Source organism: Schistocerca piceifrons, chromosome 2, assembly GCF_021461385.2.
Source record: "Schistocerca piceifrons isolate TAMUIC-IGC-003096 chromosome 2, iqSchPice1.1, whole genome shotgun sequence".
Taxonomy (NCBI): Eukaryota; Metazoa; Arthropoda; class Insecta; order Orthoptera; family Acrididae; genus Schistocerca; species Schistocerca piceifrons.
This window is the reverse complement of record NC_060139.1, coordinates 966207496-966225818: the sequence shown is the minus strand read 5'-3', so window position 1 is coordinate 966225818 and position 18323 is coordinate 966207496.

Here is an 18323-nt window from a genome sequence, read left to right as displayed (position 1 = left end):
CATTTGTAGGCTAGCTGGCTTCAGGAGAGGACTCAACAGCTTTATTACAATTTGCCCAACCGAAACAGTGCTTGCATTTAGGCCAGAGTGGGTGCAACGTCTCACTGGTAAGTGGGGTCAGACTGGTAAGTTCTTTGTATACATTACTCGACTTTGTGAGCTCTGAAATAACATAACATACCCTCTCAACCCGTGAAGTTTCATTTTGTTTCCTCCTTCCCCTATGGGTGCTTCTTTCGTTTTCAGACAGTCTATTTCCTGTAACTTACGACAGGCAACACAACTTATATCACCTGCTTCGGGCGAGGATAATGTAAACAGGATTGCCTATTTTATGGCTTACGAAATATTTTCGGGACCAGTTTTATTTTGCACGCCCATTACGTTACTGTATATCCCAAGCCATTCTGCAGCTCTGCGCTCGATCAATGGTCACATTATTGCTGTTTAACCCTGCAAGCAGGATCAAACCGTTACCCTACGATCCGGAGCTTGCTTGTAAATGATATAATTAATGTGAGTGATAATTCTTGCTAATGAATCATCGAGTGACGTTAATGTGAAGAATGTCTGTCGTCAATTTCTCTTAATGAGCACAGGCACAGTTACAGTAGTTAATGAGCCATGGGCTGTTAATTAATCCTAGGCAGAGACTGGACTAGGGTGGGAACAACAGCGAGTGTTGCTTCTCATAAAAGTATACCGAACTCTTGTTTCCGCTTCAAGGTTTGTGCCATAAAACACACAGTTCTTTCATTGCTTTGATAGAAAAGAAGTTTCTGGTTACATTTTTCAGTACGTTAGACTGAATAAAAACTGCTTTGAGAGGCGCAACGTCTTTTTTTTCCTTTTTTTTTTTTAGAAAAAAGAAGCTTGGCTATTGAGACGTAGTCAGGAACAAAAAGAGCTACTCTGGAGTAATCAAGTGTAACTGCCACAGCAATTTGAGATCATCTAAAGGAGGTGTAGGCACTTGGAGGTCAGTTTCCACAATAGCATTTAAAATTGAGATTTGATATTGTTCTTGTGGTGTTTTGGAATTTGAATAACTCATCAGCTTGAAGTTTAGCCTTCTGTCAACTGTGAAATGCTTCGTCAAACAGTTCGTTGATCAATAGTGTACGACCTTTAGATGAATTTCAATGAAGAACAGTGATATCAATGTATATGAATTAGTTTTATTCCTGACGTACAAGTACATTAAAATCTTGACAGTGCCGACGGCTTGGTGGGTTGTGGAGTGGGGGAACGTTCCTCGAGCCTCTTCTTACCCCTTCCCCTCCACTTATTGGTGTCACTCTCTGCATGTCTGTATTTTTCCTGCTTCTGTGTTATTCAAGACAACTCTGTTTTGATTAGTTAACGTGACAGGGCAATCAAAGTTTGGCAGTATAATTTCTTTTGCGTTTCTGAGCATCTGGACCACACCAAATGTCAGCATTTCACACACAGCAAACATCACATTTTAGTCTTCATTATGTAATCAAAAATCTCGTCAAGCGCAAGATCCATTAGCTCTTTAAGTGAACACGGATTATGACAATTGAGCCGTGGTGCGGCTGGCGCCAGTGTTCTCGCACTTAGAATGGCATCGCTGCCATCGATTACGGGGTCACCATCTTTGCCTTCTCCGATTCAGGCCGGTAGTCGCGTAGTTAACGAGGAAGAAAGAGACAGTGGAGTGGAGATTCGCAGGGTCGGAGGTGGCTTGTTGACGTTTACCGTGAGGCCTGTGGTACGACGCCTGTACGCTATGGGCAGTGTCAGCGGGAGATCCCGGCAGTGACTTGATGGGACCTCGAGTTTGGTGTCGCGATGCTGCTCTGTTGTGTTTTGGGGCTTTTCTACTGTGAGGGCACGTACAAGTTCTTGTTACTGGCCATTGACATTGAGATGTGTCTATGGCGTGACGGAGGGAATGTGTGATGCTCGACGCTGTTGCATGTGAAAACGCTTCGTCTGCGTTGTCTGTACAGGAAATTATGTGAAGTAAATAGCTGATACTACGGCGACATCTTGCTCTCACGCGTTGTTGAAAATATTTCAGAATGACTGAATGGTGAAGATATCCCACGTGTAAAGCAAATGAAGCCATTTGCGCCATACTAAGGTACTGTTTTATTCTGCTTAAATCAGTGTCAGTTATATGTGCATTTATATGCCCTTCTTTAGTTGCAGAAGTTATAGAAGTGTGTAAACAGAGAACTATGTGGAAAGGGATGTAAAGCTGAAACCCTTCCAATAAGTGAATACACTCGAACCCTGTATTACTAAAGGCGCCTTTCGACACCAGCACCTACCAAGGGGAATAAGTGTTATTTGGAGGTTGTCATGGTACTGCAAGTAATTATTATACACAAAATTGTTTATTCTGATTATACTAAATTGGAGATGTAAGATCTGTTATATGCCGCTGTAAATTACTATTGTCTCCTCTGTGTGGCAGCCTAGCATTGTCAGTGGCTTCAATCATTATTCCTGTCATATTTCGAGTTTTGTATTCGCGGGTTTACTTAAGCTGACACTGTTGAGTTGTAAGACCTATAAACAGGCACGTCAAACTGAGTATTTTATGAGCTCAAGACGACATTCTATTACGAGGTACCTAAGTTTGTTATAGGTTAGGCCTGGGAGGCCACCGGCGATTAAGTTCATCCAACGTCCTGGAACGGTGTCATTCAGGTAACGTAGGACGTGCTTAGAGAAATCTTGCATGACAATGAAGTCATCTGAATCGCCTTCAGGTTGAGGAAATAACCAGTTTTGATGCTAGACAGCTTAGTCCTAATACCATTGCATGACGTTGGATTGGAAGAGGAAGAGCGGAAGATGAACATTGCCAATTGCCTCCCAAGTCTCCAGACCTCACACCTCCTGACTTTTATCTGTGGGGTTACGTAACAAACCGCTTTTTTATCGCCCCTATGCCAGTCACTCTTGAATGTCTATGACATCGCATTGTTGAACCTGAGATTTCGATAACGAGCGACCAGCTGCTTCGTGTGTGGCATGACATGAGCCATCATTTTGATATTTGTCGTGTAACTCGTGGTTCTCACATTGAACGCATAACAATTTGAACTTTTCTCTTTCCAGGGCTTTGGAATTGTTTCTATCTTTTGTAGTTTGGAAGCAATAAATGTTTGAAATCTATTACTTCTTTTTGAATAGGCCTGTATATCTCCCATCTTGTTTCCATTCGGTCCAACATCAGGCCACCGTCACATTCAAAGCTCCACAAATGTGATCATTTCATGATTCGACCAGCCGCCCAAATGTAGATCCACAATAAGGCCCTTTCCAAACTGTTTGAGGTGCTGATGACGCTGTCTCACACGATAAACAGCACCTCCGTGTCCTTGGCAGCGATACTCATCGTTTTACGCTGCTCCCGTCCTTTATATACCTCACCAAGCCTGTTAATATTAAACAGGAACAACATTAAAGCACTCTGATCTCTCTTGTATCAGTCGCAGAGAATTGCAGCTCTAATCATATACATATCTGGCGATAATGTGAAGGTGTATGCAATTATACTGACATACGACCATGTCCTCTGGGTTCTTCATTTTTGTTGTCAAACAGTGCATTTTCTGGAATAGTTTCATTTTAACCAACCTGTGTGACTATTATTTGGGCTGGTCACGAAAAATAAATTTTGAATACAGGAAGCCTGATTAAAACTGCGTATGTCATGAACGAAATTCATACGAACAAGCTGTGATGGGAAAAACACTCAAAATTCCACCGAAGATGTGCGAAATCGGTGATATAATTGCGTCAAGTAGAGTTTACATGTATGCTGCAACCTGGTTTGCTGCGGCGACAGTGGCTTCAGTGTCCCGTGGACTAGCAAGCAGAGGCTCATCCCTGTAGAAGACGGTTCTACGACACGTCTGCCCTCTCACACAGTCCGTCTAGAAGTAGTAACTTGTTGGACCAGAAATACCGTTGGCCTCTTTTTTCCGCGGTCCTCATCATAGAATCTCCTCTCACGTTCCCAACTCAATGGCCTTTGTAAGCCTGTGGCTCCTCCACACATGAGCCAGAAGGACAGAAAAACTTGTCTCTGTTAGGCTTCCTGGTAAGGTGTGACTGACATCATTTTCGTCTTCTAAGCCAAGCTTAAACTTACAGGCGAGGCCTTGCTGTCGCACGGAGTGGCCATTCTGCAAAATCGTCCCAATACGCAACCAGGGGCCAAGTGTAGCCAAATGTACTCCCTGCTGTCCCTTTGTTGTCTGTCTCGCTCACTTAATTCTTTTAAGTGTAGCCTATATCTTTAAATACATAATATTGCTCCATTACCAACTGTCCAGCTGTATGGTAACGAACCAAAATGTTCGTATTACTACGTCTGTGACGTAAATATGAACAAAATAATCCCCTTCCGGAAACTACATTATTTGCATAGCTTAAGAGGCCTCTGCTGAGTTATTTTACAACTTCTGCAGTAAAGTGCTCTACTGACAGATCATTAACACCATCAGCTGACAGAAAACGCGGCTGAAGAGCATAGTATGGGTGAAGAGCGTCTTTCAAGTTTATTTTTATTACATTTTCACAGAGAGTAAAACATAAAAATAATGAAAGTGCAAGGCTATATAATACATACCGTTTTCTAAAATATTCAATTTGCTTTTTGTGGAAAGTGCTACGTATGTTGAAGTTATAATTGCTCCCCATATCAATACTCTATAAAATTTGGTTATATATTTAGCGTTATAATTCAATTATAGCTTCACCATCACCAGAAGAAACGGACACAAAATTTTAACTGAAGATATAGTTTTTATATAACTAAGTCCGAATAGGCCTCGGAAGGCCATCCCCAGCCAACAGGCGTCGCTGGGTGCGGTATGTGGGCATCACACCGCTCTCCCGAGCATTCTCAGTTTTCGCAACCAAAGCCGCTACTTCTCAGTCTAGTAGCTCCTTGATTGGCCTCACAAGGGCTGAGTATAGCCCACTTGCCAACAGCGCTTGGAAGACCCAGACCGTCACCCACTGAAGAGCTAGCCAAGGCCGACAACGCTTAACTTTGATGATCTGATGGGAACCGGTGTTACCACGGTGGTAAGGCCATCTAATGGTTAGTACTTAATTTTAGACAATTTTTATTATCAACTACAGAATTTGGTTTCTTATTGTGCTTATTCACAAAAAAATGCGTCGAACACAATAAAAAATTGAGTTTTATATAACTCGCATATTATAAAATATAGTTCCAGTTCCTTAATTACTAATTGTTGTGCAGTATCCACTTTATTTGCGTATTTCAACATTTATACCTTGAATTGCGTTGTGTGTGTATTGAACCGGGGACCTAGAAACGACGGAGAGGCTCCGTCCCGCCGTAGCCCTCAGTGGTCCACAACTCCACAGCAGGCCACAGCCGTCCCGGCCCCCAGTGGACCCCGTCTCCCCCCCCCCCTCCCCCTCCAGAGAACGTCTCATACCAAATGCAAATTTTTGTGTGATACAATAGTGATGCTGTGTGTGTATGTGGAAACGGTGTTTGCGCAGCAATCGCCGGCGCAGTGCAACTGAGGCGGAATGAGGGGAACCAGCCCAATCTCGCCGAGTTAGATGGAAAACCGCCTTAAAAACCATCCACAGGCTTTCCGGCTTACCGGACCTCGACACTAATCCGTCGGGCGGATTCGTGCTGGGGACCGGCACGCCTTCCCGCTCGAGAAGCAGCGCGCTAGACCCCGCGGCTAGGCGGGCAGGCACATTTATACCTTACTGCGTTATTGTCCCATAGAAAACGTCAAAGAAAAGTTCTCGGTTATATAACGGCTATGTGGTTTCTTTTTCTACGTACTACTGTTTGAATTTCGTGTTACTTAAGGAAATGTCAAAACGTCTGAAGAAACTTCCAGAGGGCTTTCTGAAACTTTAAATTTCCAATTTTGTTCCCATTTTTTTGGAAGAGTATTATCTATGTAGATTTTCAATCTGTGAAACACTTAAAACATTTCGTTCCACGTTTCCTAATAGATACGTGTTGTGTGTACATGTTGCTGCTGCTGATCTTGTATCACAATTATATTCGGAATCATTTATGTGTTATTGATAGCTCTTGGGGATATCCTAGCTAGGTACAATGTAGAACATTTTTGGCTTATTGTTTTATAGACATCAGAAACTTAAAAGTAGGTCATGATAAGTCTATACTGTGCATTAACTTAACCAGTTTACCAGTTTATATGATGCAGAGGATCCTATGATTATGTAGTGTATTCCACTGTACTTCCAGTATATGACAGTTACTCTTGTACTCTTGTCTTATTCTACTTCTGCACCACGTTTTGTATCTGTATATTTATTTATTTTAACGAATTTTGTTTACTGAAAGGTATTACAGTGTGACTGGGTTTTGAAACAGGATGTGACATAATGTTGTAATTGTGGTATTCTTCCTATGAATTTTGTTTGTGTGCTTTTGTGCATTGTGATAGGTACGACGAGATAGTTAAAGTTTTCGTATTACCCATATCCCGCTATGAATACTAATTTATTGTGTATGCTGTGTAAGGAATATGGATTGTTCGTTAACTTTTTACTGTCTCTCTTGATTAGCTGAAATATATCGCCTACGTATCTTCTGCAATACACAATTTTCTTCGGATAAGGTTCTTGGCTTTTGAATAGTTTCTGTTTTAAGCGATTTATATACAAGTTAGTTATGGTAGCAGAAAATTACACTATTTAAATCGTGGCTGGGAGCAGCAAATGTTTTAACGCTGACACCGAAAACCGTTTTTTACAGACACATTATTTCACGAACTATTTTGTAATGACTGAAATGGAGTCATTAGAAATACTTCATTGTAGCTATTTTATAGTCACACAGTCCTCTAACTTTCGTAGTGATGGGATAAGGCAGGGAGAGGTATTTACAGTTGTAGTGTTGTATTTTTTCGACTATTCCTTATATTCTTGTGGAAATCAAATGTTGCAAATAGTTGCAGCATATCCCTTGAGATTTCAAGAGTTTCACTTAATGGTCGGTGACGCCAGTATGGCTAATAGGGTAGTGAAATTAAAGGTGACCTTCGTTATTACTTTATATCAGAGAAAACCGTCTCTAATTTGCAGTGACTGTATATATGCCTCAGTCCTTTCATATTTCATAAAGGGGCTACTCACATTTGCAATCCCTTTTTACCGTTTCTTCCTTAAGACAGTAATGAATATTGTCCCTGTTTACTAGCGTTATATCTCTCTTCACTGATGCAATACACACGGTGTCATCATTTACGTTCGTAATTCTGCTTCCACCCAGATGAATTGTAAGATAATTCTCGCTAAGCTACGTACAATTCCCGTCATAACAACATTAATTACACATTCACGGTACCAACTTTCTTTCCTGTGGGCTATAGTAAATTCTAATATTAGTATCGTTGATATAAAAGAGACATATTTAACGGCGTTCCACTTACCGCAATCTGAATAGTATTTTTGGATAAATTTCGATATTCAGAATTTTGATTTCTCTGTTTTCGTAGGGGAAGAAGAAAATGAAAATTTGCCCCACTGCTGATTTTGATTGCTTTCCCCTTTAAAGACATCGCAATGGTGCAATATGCCGTTTCATTCCTATCAGCGGGAAAATATGGATTTTAAGAAGTCAGAGCGCCATAGCCCTCTTCAGCAGTAACGGTACCTCCAACGTGATTCGTGGCTGGATAACGTTTCTATTCCAGTGAAGAGATTATAGTACCTATGGACGGAGATCTTGCACTCTTTAAGAATCACACTTCAGAGGTGGGTCTACTCGCACTGAAAACGTCGGACGATGGGCATTGGCGTAAAAAGAGAATTCTATCACTTGAGCCTTGTCCCGCAGTGATGCAAGGTCAGCCATCGTTAATCGGATTTGGCATGTTAACGTTTAAGGGGTGGCCGGATACCCTTGCTGCCGCCACCCCGTACCCTCGGGACGGAATTAGTGTACCCCAATTGTCTTCGTCGAGTGTAATCCATGGAATAGTGCTAATGTGTTCAGATGTCTGCGAGCCGTGTAACTGAGGCGGAACACGGGGAGCAGCCCAGTATTTACCTAGCGCGATGTAGAAAACCGCCTAAAAACCACATCCAGGCTGGCTGGCACATCGGCCCTCGTCGTTAATCCGCCGGGCTAATTCGATCCGGGGCCGGCGCGGATACCCGAGTCCAGGAAGCAGCGCCTTAGCGCTCTCGGCTACCCTAGCGGGTTGGCGTAAAAAGAGAACACGCTGCAAAATTGATTCAGTTTTGAACTGAAGACATATTGACTGACAGACATTTCCAAAACGGGATGGTGGCGTCTCTTTAATCTCCCTTCTTCCTCTTTGGTAGAATATTGTTACTTAGGTCAGTTTAGATGTCGTTACGTTGCAGCCAAGATACCTTCAATACGCTGGTGACGCAAGACAAGGTATATGAGAGGGGCGAGCTAAGTAACCGAGTTAGAGCGACAAGATGTGCTGAAGAGGAAGGCGCGCGAAAATTGGGAGCACGAAATACAATTTCAGAGTTGCTGACGGGCGACAGCGCAGCTACTGTGTTAGGGCGCGTACGCTCGCGGCAACATGGACCGGCTCCAGAATTGGTTCTGAGGTGACAGCGGCCCATCGCTCTCAACTTTTGCTACTAGCAGGCTGAACACTAGACATGCGGACGTTAACAGTGTTGTGTAGAGTTTGTATCGGTCTGTGTCAACCTGAAGATGATCATAATCGATCGAAACCTGTAAGTAAATAAAATTTCTTTCAGTTAACCCTCAAACAATTCTGCAAACAATTCCGACTTCTGGATCGCTGTGCCCGTCATTGAGACCACGCCACATTTCGCTAACAATATTAGCCCAAGCTTGAAGACTGTACAGGAGGCCGGCCATTAGTGAAGCAGCGCGCATTGACGAACACTCAGTACATATTGGCATCTAAATCTACTTTTAAGAGTTTATCTATGCTCTCTCAATCAGTACAGAGTATTTGGCAGGAGGTACTTTGTAGTGTGTCATGCCTTAAGATATCTTCCGTCTCTAATCACTATAATCGAACTTGAGAAGGACACCTGTACGATACGTTACTACTTGAATTTCATCTTCACGGTCTCTTCCATAGCAATACGTAGGGGACTGAATATCATTCGTAGATTTTTGCCCGAAACAGTGGTTCTCCGACTTTTTATCTAGGTTTTGCGAGGTGTCCTGTATATTTCTTTGGATGCTCGCCACTTGAAAATTTTCGGTGTTCCTGCTACTCTCTCCCGCGAAGCAAGGGACATTCGCAACGGTCTTCTGAGTATCTGCTCGATGTCTCTTGTTACTTCAGACTGATGTGGATTCCACGCACTTGAGCCATATTCCAAGGTAGGGGCTTCATATAGGTTCTGACTGAATTCCATTCGAGATTGTATGCTAAGGCTGCTTATTAGATAGTGACATTTTTTTCCTCAGAAGTATTTTATCTTTTTGCATTTAGTTGCAGAACTGGGAGAATTTATTATCTGCTCAATCATTCGCGAAGGAAGAGGTTAACTGACAGGAATATTTACCTTCCAATATACCAGTTAATGTGTCTACGATTGCGCGAAACAACCAATATTACTGATCAATTTTTATGTCAACAGGAGTCTGACATGTGTCAAACATGAACGTTATTTATATCCGCTATCCTGCCTTGTGGTTAAAGCTGTACCATTTTTCGTTATTAATATACCACTCCACCTCTGTTATGTATGTACTGTTTCGTGTCGTCCTTCACTTCCTGTGATTATGCCTGTCCAATAACTTCTCTGTTCCTTAGCAACTGTCAAGCAGGGTATATTAGGCCCAAGAACTGTAGAGTGTAACATTAGTAGCGTAAGACATTATCTTCAACGCTTTTCGTTTCGAGTAGCCCACGGACTTTTAAAAATCTTGTTCCACGTTTCACTGGCATATTCCATTACGTCAAGAAAATCTCTTTGAATACATTACGAGGTTTTGGTGAGGGTTGCCTCATAGATGGAATTCTCCCGGCTGTTACGAAGGAATACAAAAACTAGTTGGCAATCCAAGATTTCATCAAAGTATCCGAACTGCCAGCTATTGCTCCGGGTGACCTTGATATCTTATACGACGTCGGTGATCCATGGTGAAAACAGAGGTTCTGGTTGACTCTCGAGAGTTCCGTCAGATGGATGGGGAATTCAAGAGTGCACATCATGTAATCCATAGAGGCAGAACGTAGGACATGATGACCATTAGCTGTTTCAGTAGACATGCATTTAAGGCTACGTAACTGCTGCTCGTGGGGAACTTCTCTCACTTTCTGATATAGCGCACACCGCTCAAGTGACCTATTTACATGACAGGCTGTAGTATTGACGGCATTCTATTCTCAGCCTTCTCTTATATAAGATTTTTATCTAGGAAGGGCAGTTATCCCACAGAAATTGAAGCAACATACAGTCATGTAATAACATCACCCTGGTACAGAAAAAGGCCCTTGCGAAACGATTAAAGAGATTTAAAACTTAAGACATATGGAGTGCACGAAGGGTAATTTCAACACTGCATTGGCATAAGGACCAGCAACTATTTTGTTATTTATTTAGTTTCCTCTCACAATTGCGTTCATATTTCTTAAAGGTGACTGGTTTCGAACGAGTCCTTTCATTTTCGGACGATCACTGGGTCTTTATCATGCGACTGTAAGATAATGCCAGCGTAATGTTGATTAGACTTCCGTGAAGTATAGCATCCTGCTACATGCATGTATGAGTTTATTTGGTTCGAGGAACAGTGTTTTGTGCCGCAGTGCGGTCCGGAAAAAATTTGTTCGAAGCGGACGCTGGATGTTTTGTGTAGATTTGACGAAAAGAACGCGCTTTGCATGGCAGCTGCCTGACATACCCTTTTTGTTATTATGCATTTGCCGTTGATGATCTCTGGGTATTAAAGGTGATGTAACGCTGCTCATAACCTGTTTTCGTTATGGTCTTCAGTCCGAAGACTGGATTGATATAGCTCTCCATGTTATTCTATACAGTGCAATCCTATTCATTTCCGAATAACTGCCGCAACCTACATCCATTTAAACCTACCTACTGATCTCCGTCCACAGTTCTTACCCATACACTTTCCTCCAATACTAAAGTGACGATTCCTTGATATCTCAGAACCTATCCAGTCGACCCTGCCCTTCTTTCAGTCAAATTATACTATAAATTTCTTTTCTTCCCAATTGTGCGCAGTACTTCCTTATACACGATCTACCTATCTAATCTTCAGCATGCTTATTTAACACCGCATTTAGAAGGCCTCTCGTCTTGTCTGAATTGCTTATCGACCACGTTTCACTTTCGTAAAAGGCAACACTCCAGACAAATAACTTCAGAAAAGACTGTTTTATAAGACTTAAATTTATATTCGATGTTAACAAATTTCTCTTCTTCAGAAACGCTTTCCTTGCCATGGCCAGTCTACATTTTGTATCCTCTCTAATTCGGCCATTATCACATATTTAACACCCAAGCAGCAAAATTCGTCTATTATTTTTAGGTCTCATTTCCTAATCTAGTTCCCTCAGCATCGTCTGATTTAATTCGTCTACATTGCATTACCTTTGTTTGCTTAGTTAATGTTCATCTTATACCCTCCTTTCAAGACACTATCCATTCTCTTCAGTTGCACTTGTAAGTCCTTTCCTGTCTCTGACAGGATTACCGTGTTATAGGTAAACCTCATAGTTTTTGTATCTTCTGCCTGAACGTGAATACCTTTTCCAATTTTTTCTTTGGTCTCCTTTACTTCTTGCTCAATATACAGATTGAATAACATCGGAGACAGGCTACAATCCTGTCTTACTTCCCTTTCATATCCTCCGGATCTTATAAATGCAATCTGTACAAGTTGTATCTTACATTTTGCTCCCTGCATTTTATATCGGCTCTCTTCAGAATTTCTATGAATGTATTCACATCAAAAGATTTCTCCAAGTTTTAAAATGCTGTAAATGTAGGTGTGCCTTTCTTTAACCTGTCTTCTAAGATTAAGTCGTAGGGTCAGTACTGCCTCGCGTGTTCCTACACTTCTCTGGAATCCAAACTGATCTTCCCTATGGTCGACTTCTACCAGTTTTTTCATTGTTCTGTGAATAATTCGCACCACTATTTTGCAACCATGACTTATTACATCGATAGTTCGGTATTATTCACATCTTTTAGCATCCGTTTTCTTTGGAATAGGCATTACTACATCCTTCTTCAAGTCAGAGGGTATTTCATCTACCTCGTACATCCTGCACTGCAGGTGGAATCGTTTTCTCCCAAGGATATCATAGTTGTTAGGGAAACTCCTCTACTCCAGGAGCCTTGTTTCTACTTAGGTCTTTCAGCGCTCTGTCAAACTCTTTTGCAGTATCCTATCACCCACCTCATCTTCATCTACTTCCTCACTTTCTATAACATTGCCTTGTATAATTCCTTTATATATTCCTTCCACAGTTTCAACTTTCGATTCTTCCCTTGGTATTGGTTTTCCTCCAGAGCTCTTGATATTGATGGAGCTCCTCCGGCGACCTCTTTAATTTTCCTCTAAGTAGTATCTGTCTTTATCCTAGTTATGCAGGCTTCTATAGTCTCATATTTATCCTCTAGCCATTCCTGCTGATCCATTTTGTGCCTTTTGTCAATCTCATTTTCGTAATACGTATCTGAAATTATAGTGTAAAATACACTGATGAGCCAGAACGTTTTGACCACTATCTTAGTAGAATGTTGGTCCAGCTTTAGAACGAAATACAGCAGCTATTTTGTGTCATATGGACTGCGGAAGTCGTTATTAGATTTCTGGTGGTATGTAGCACCAGGTGTGTACGTACAGTTCACACAATTCCCAAATAGTAAGGTCCGACTGTTTATGGAGGGAGCCCTGATACCCGACAGCGTCCCAAATGTGTTCCATCACGTTCAGATCAGCCGAGTATGATGGCCAAAACATCAACGTGATTTCAATAACATTCTCCTCATACCACTATAGTATGTTTCTGGCTTTGTGACACAGACAGTTTCCTGTTAGAACAAGCCACCGCCTTCCAGGAAAACACGAAGCATGAACGGGAGAATGTGCTGGGCAGTAATGTTCATATAGTCGACAGCTGTCATGGTGCCAGCGATTACTGGAGATTAGTCCCATGGAATCCCAGGTGAATGTTCCCTATCGTTCAGTACTGTTCCATCGGAGTGCGTCCGTAGAGCAGCGTATATTTCGAGTAGCCATTTGCCTGGATGACGCCATATCTGCACACGATCATCGTCATGCTGTAACGAGAAACGTAATTCATCCCTCCGGGCCACACGTTTACATTAATCCACTGTTAATTTCCTGTTGTGACTGACAATTCGCAATTTTTGACAAAACACAACTTTTATTGATGTAAGTTCACGAGGCTGATGACTGAACAACAAACGAAAGGTAACAATATAACGATGCCAGTAAATGTCTCCTAATTGAGGCAAACAAATGTTCACTTCTAATTTTCCACAAAGGTTCATGGTAACACACACACACACACACACACACACACACACACACACACACACACACACACACTAGTAAGAGTCCAGTTCAGAGACGAAGACGTGCTCTTCAGCGGTCGAAGTACCCGAGGTCAGCATCCGGAATGAACTGAACTTCAGAGCTGGTTCTAGCCCCTAAATTGCTGTCTCCAGTCAATCAGGTTTTGGCGTAGTAATACTTCCTACAGGCCGTGGCTCGAGATCCCCCTGCAGGAAATAGTGCTCGGAGTGTCTGTTTCCAATATCTTGTATGTAAATAGCCGGTGTTTACCATGGTGCTGTTGGTACGCCTTGGACATAGACAACTTCGTCTTCTGTAGTGTAATGTGGGTTGTCGGCCCTCAGGGGCTACCTTGGCTCCAGAATAACATTTTCAATAATCAAATGGCCACTGGAATCGTAAATGACGATGTCGTTGGATCAGCGTGGAAATACGTAGAAGTCGTCCTATATTCGAGAATGTGCGCCCAACGGCGTGGTCTAAAACACCTGCAACTGCACCTGTCGTTAGATGAACCACAGATCGCCACCTGTCGTGCTTTGCAGAGCGGGGAAACTCTCCCTCCGCGTTGTGTGATGATGCGTGGATACATCATCATCATCTTGTCACCCAACGTTGGTTTCACCGTCCATTAGCCACTTTCCATAGATGCTCAGGACAGTAACACACGAGTAGCAGACGAGCTTCGCTCTTGCAGAGATGCTCGTTCTCGGGTGCAAGTCATAACAGTCTGCCCTTGTCAAAGTCACTTATGTCAGTGTATTTCCCATTCACGGACCGTATCGTCGCCAGAATGATTCCCTGTTCGTATCTGCTTCACTTACACACTATGCCTGCAGCGTCATGTCCTCGTAACGCTATCAAGAGGCGTTCGGTCTCGCAGTTGGCAGTGGTCGTAAGGTTTTGGCTCACCACTGTGTTATTCAACTATTGTCACGTCCGTCGAACATTAGCTTTCTTGCAGTCCATTAAGCTACAGCTTGCTTACTAATTAAGTATAAGGCAAGAGCAGATTGGGATGTTCGCTAACTGGCAAACTTTAAGAGTCCTTCTTAAGCTCGGTGAGAAATTAGTTTAGCTTCTTGCTTGTTCCATGGATCATAATGGCGACAACTTGCTATGACGTGGAACGTATCATTAGCTTTACGAATAAGATACATTTTTTCTCTAAAAATATTAATGATTGTTGGCCAATACACTGCTGTCCAAATTTACAGCAATAAACCGCTATTTCCCCGTCTAATTCAAGGTATAATCATGCAAAAAGTCAACAGATGTTCGTACAATCGTGGTCTGCATGGAAGGTGGCATTCCGGTCAATGGAGAAAGACGCCAACGATGACGTCGGAGAACCTATCAAAAGGGGTAGTGCTTGCCGGGTAGTCTTACATCCACAATCGCTGTGTTTACAGTCACAGACAGGGCGGTATGGCACATAGAAGACACCTATCAGACTTCCAGCGGTCGAGGGTCAAAAGAGGAATGGAAGAGGACAGTCGCAATCTGATGTGGCCCGCTCGATTAACCACAAACACCAGGGCAGGGCCGACCACGTGTGATATCAGAAATAAGTGGCTGTTATTTCGCTGTAAGGGCACGACTGTACCGCCGTAGGACCGCACGTCAACTGGCATCTGAGCTCGCAGTATCCGCTGGACGTGTCGTATCGTGACAAGTGGTGTACAGAGGGTTCAGCGGAGTGGTCTTTACTGTCGGAGATGTGCCATATGTGTATCTCTGACGCATTTTCACAGAAGGGAACGTCTAGAGTGGAGTCGTCAACATACTACCTAGACGGTCGAACAGTGGGTCAGTGTTCTGTTCACAGACGAATCCCTATTTGGTCTGGACCGTGATTCTCGAAGCATTCGCATCTGGAGGGAACGTGAAACACGTTTTCTGGACCAAAGCATTGTGGAAATAGACCGATAACGAGGAGGATCCGTAATGGTGTGGGCAGGGATTACTTGGACCACTCGAACACCTTTTCATGAATGAATCTGCAAGGTTGAACTGCTGTCAGGTACCGTGACGAGATCGTGGTACCTTATGTGCGGTTGTTGTTAGATAATGTGGACCTAGACTTCTTGGTGATGGACGAAAACGCTCGACCTCATGGAGCACGGGCTTTCTTTGGAAACGAAAAATGTTGCACGCTTGGCATGGCCTGCTCGCTTCCCGATTTGAATCTCATAGAGCATGCCTGGGATGCACGAGGGAGACGGGTTGCATCACGTCAGCATCCACCAACCACTCACCAAGAACTGCGAGCAGCTCTGCAGGAAGAATGGGCATTATTGCCTCAATGTGAGACTGACGACATCATTTCACAGCATAACCCCACATTGTCAGACCTGTATTACTGTCAGAGGTGGTCACGCCCCATACTGAGTACAGTAACCAATTGTCAGAATGTGTGTACAGAACGGTTAAGCTGGAAACACGAAGAACATTTTGTCTACCGTTATGAATAAGCAGCTATTTACGTTCAGTATCCTTTACGTTGTTTCTTCTTTACTATCACCTGTTTATACTGTTTCGTATCAAGATAAACGCAACCTTTCAAAATTTCCGTTTCTTGCTTTAATTTTGGACAGCAGTGTAAATAACCGGAATTTTTTTTAAAAAATTGATTTACAGTAAAATTTGATATTGTGACCTAATCATATAAACAATACTCAAAAATTCGAATGTGATGTAGAAGGAGTTCTGAAGCAAGAATGATTTCAGTTTCTTGTCATTCCCCTTAATTCACTAGGGAGTGTTCAAATTTTTTATGGCTGCACTGTTTGTTTCCCTTGTGCATAGCAAAAGTGTTGCTAGTGTTGTATATATTTATAATCCTACCATTATTTTCAAATTTTCTCCGATTCTAGACAACAAGCTACTTGATATGACACCTGAGCGATCGACAGCAGACTGTGTGGTGTCGTAGACGTGGATCTCGCACGTATTGATGATAGGTGATGACAGCCAGATGTGATCCCGAAAAAATTATTCCTAACGTTGATTACATGTACGTATATTATAAGGTGCATATGAAGATGGGGCTGGTTGTCCAGAAGTCAATAACGCAGTAAAGAAAATAAAACCTCCTTGCACCCAGAAGCAAAATTTTTTATAGCTGCAAGTCATCACACGGCTGTGTTCCCACCATTCACAGCGATGGAAATCAAAAACAGTTAGTGGAGACAGTTAATAATACTTTTCAATGTTTCATGTATTGTTCCTTTTCTCGTGCAGCAGCTTCTGACTGGATTACGATGCTTGCATCATCAGGAGGAGGTTGAACTCTGTGGATCGCCAGCATCTCAGCTGCTCAGAAGATATGTGTAATGAGAGCTGAATGAGTTGTGTAATATTGTCTTTTCCTTCTTATCAGTTAAATATGAATTGAGTCACTTAGTTATTATCCCTCGAAAGCACACTACACGGATAACTTTATTGATAAGGTAATGAGAAATTTACGCTTGTCTAGGAAACAGAATGTTTTGTAACTTTATATTTCTTCCCTTGTAGGAAAAGCTGAGGAATTTGTACCCAGTTAATTAATTACTGGGAAAGGTAAGCAAGAGCTCAGGCGTGATAAGGCGTGGTAGCCCAGAGAACAAATGAATCAAATGGCTCTGAGCACTATGGGACTTAACTTCTGAGGTCATCAGTCCCCTAGAACTTAGAACTACTTAAACCTAACTAACCTAAGGACATCACACTCATCCATGCCCGAGGCAGGATTCGAACCTGCGACCGTAATGGTCGCGCGGTTCCAGACTGTAGCGCCTAGAACCGCTCGGCCACTCCGGCCGGCCCCAGAGAACAAATTTAAAAGTCTCATAAGGTATTTATTTTAACCCAGAGACGTGTTGAAAGAAAATTTGACATGTTTCAACAACCAAATAGAGCAAAACATAAATGGTGTCTTTTGCAAAATTAAAAAAGGATGATAATAAGTTTACTTTTATTTACACCAAATCTGATCTGATGGCACAATAAACCTTAAACGAAAAATGCCTTAATTTCTTGTAACTTAACCTGGATCTTAATTGAAACGAAATTTACAATGGCTGAATTAAAATGCAAAAAATAATTTTACTGAATCCAAAGAGTCACGTAACGTAAAGAAAAAAATTGTTTCTCCCTTTTTTGACAAGGTTTACAGCTAATAAACTAACATCTGACAATTATAAGATACATATTTTACTGCATGGAAAATCTGCAAGTATTAGATTGAGTTTCTTCCACGGCGTATGGCTATAATCAGAGCACAACCAGGAGACAACCAGCTATCACGGGACACAGTGTTCAATGTTTTCAAACGCAAATCCTCACCAGCAAAAACGACCAGCGTGCAGTCGCTCCGAAGCTGTTGTAGTCCTGACATCTAACATAGCCCTTATGTCAGCAGCGAATCAAGTCCAAAATGATCAGTGGCGTATATAGCAGAAAACAAATTTTCTTATTCAACACTGCACAGCCATGTAGTCCCTGGTGCGCATGTGTTGCTGTGTCTAGCCGTACTGTCTTTCAGAGCGTTCTATAGCTGGAAGACTCAGACACTTCTCCCGTAAGCTCTGCAACACTGACCTCCTGCACTCACAGACAAAACTCACGGGGCGCGCTACCCAAAGATCTCGCGTACGACGAGATCGATTACTTTGATAAAATGGGATAGATCTGAGCCGACCACGGCTCAGACTCAGTAGAGCCGCTTCTCATTGAGTACATTCTCCTCAAGTTGGTCATGTCTGACGTTTTATTACAG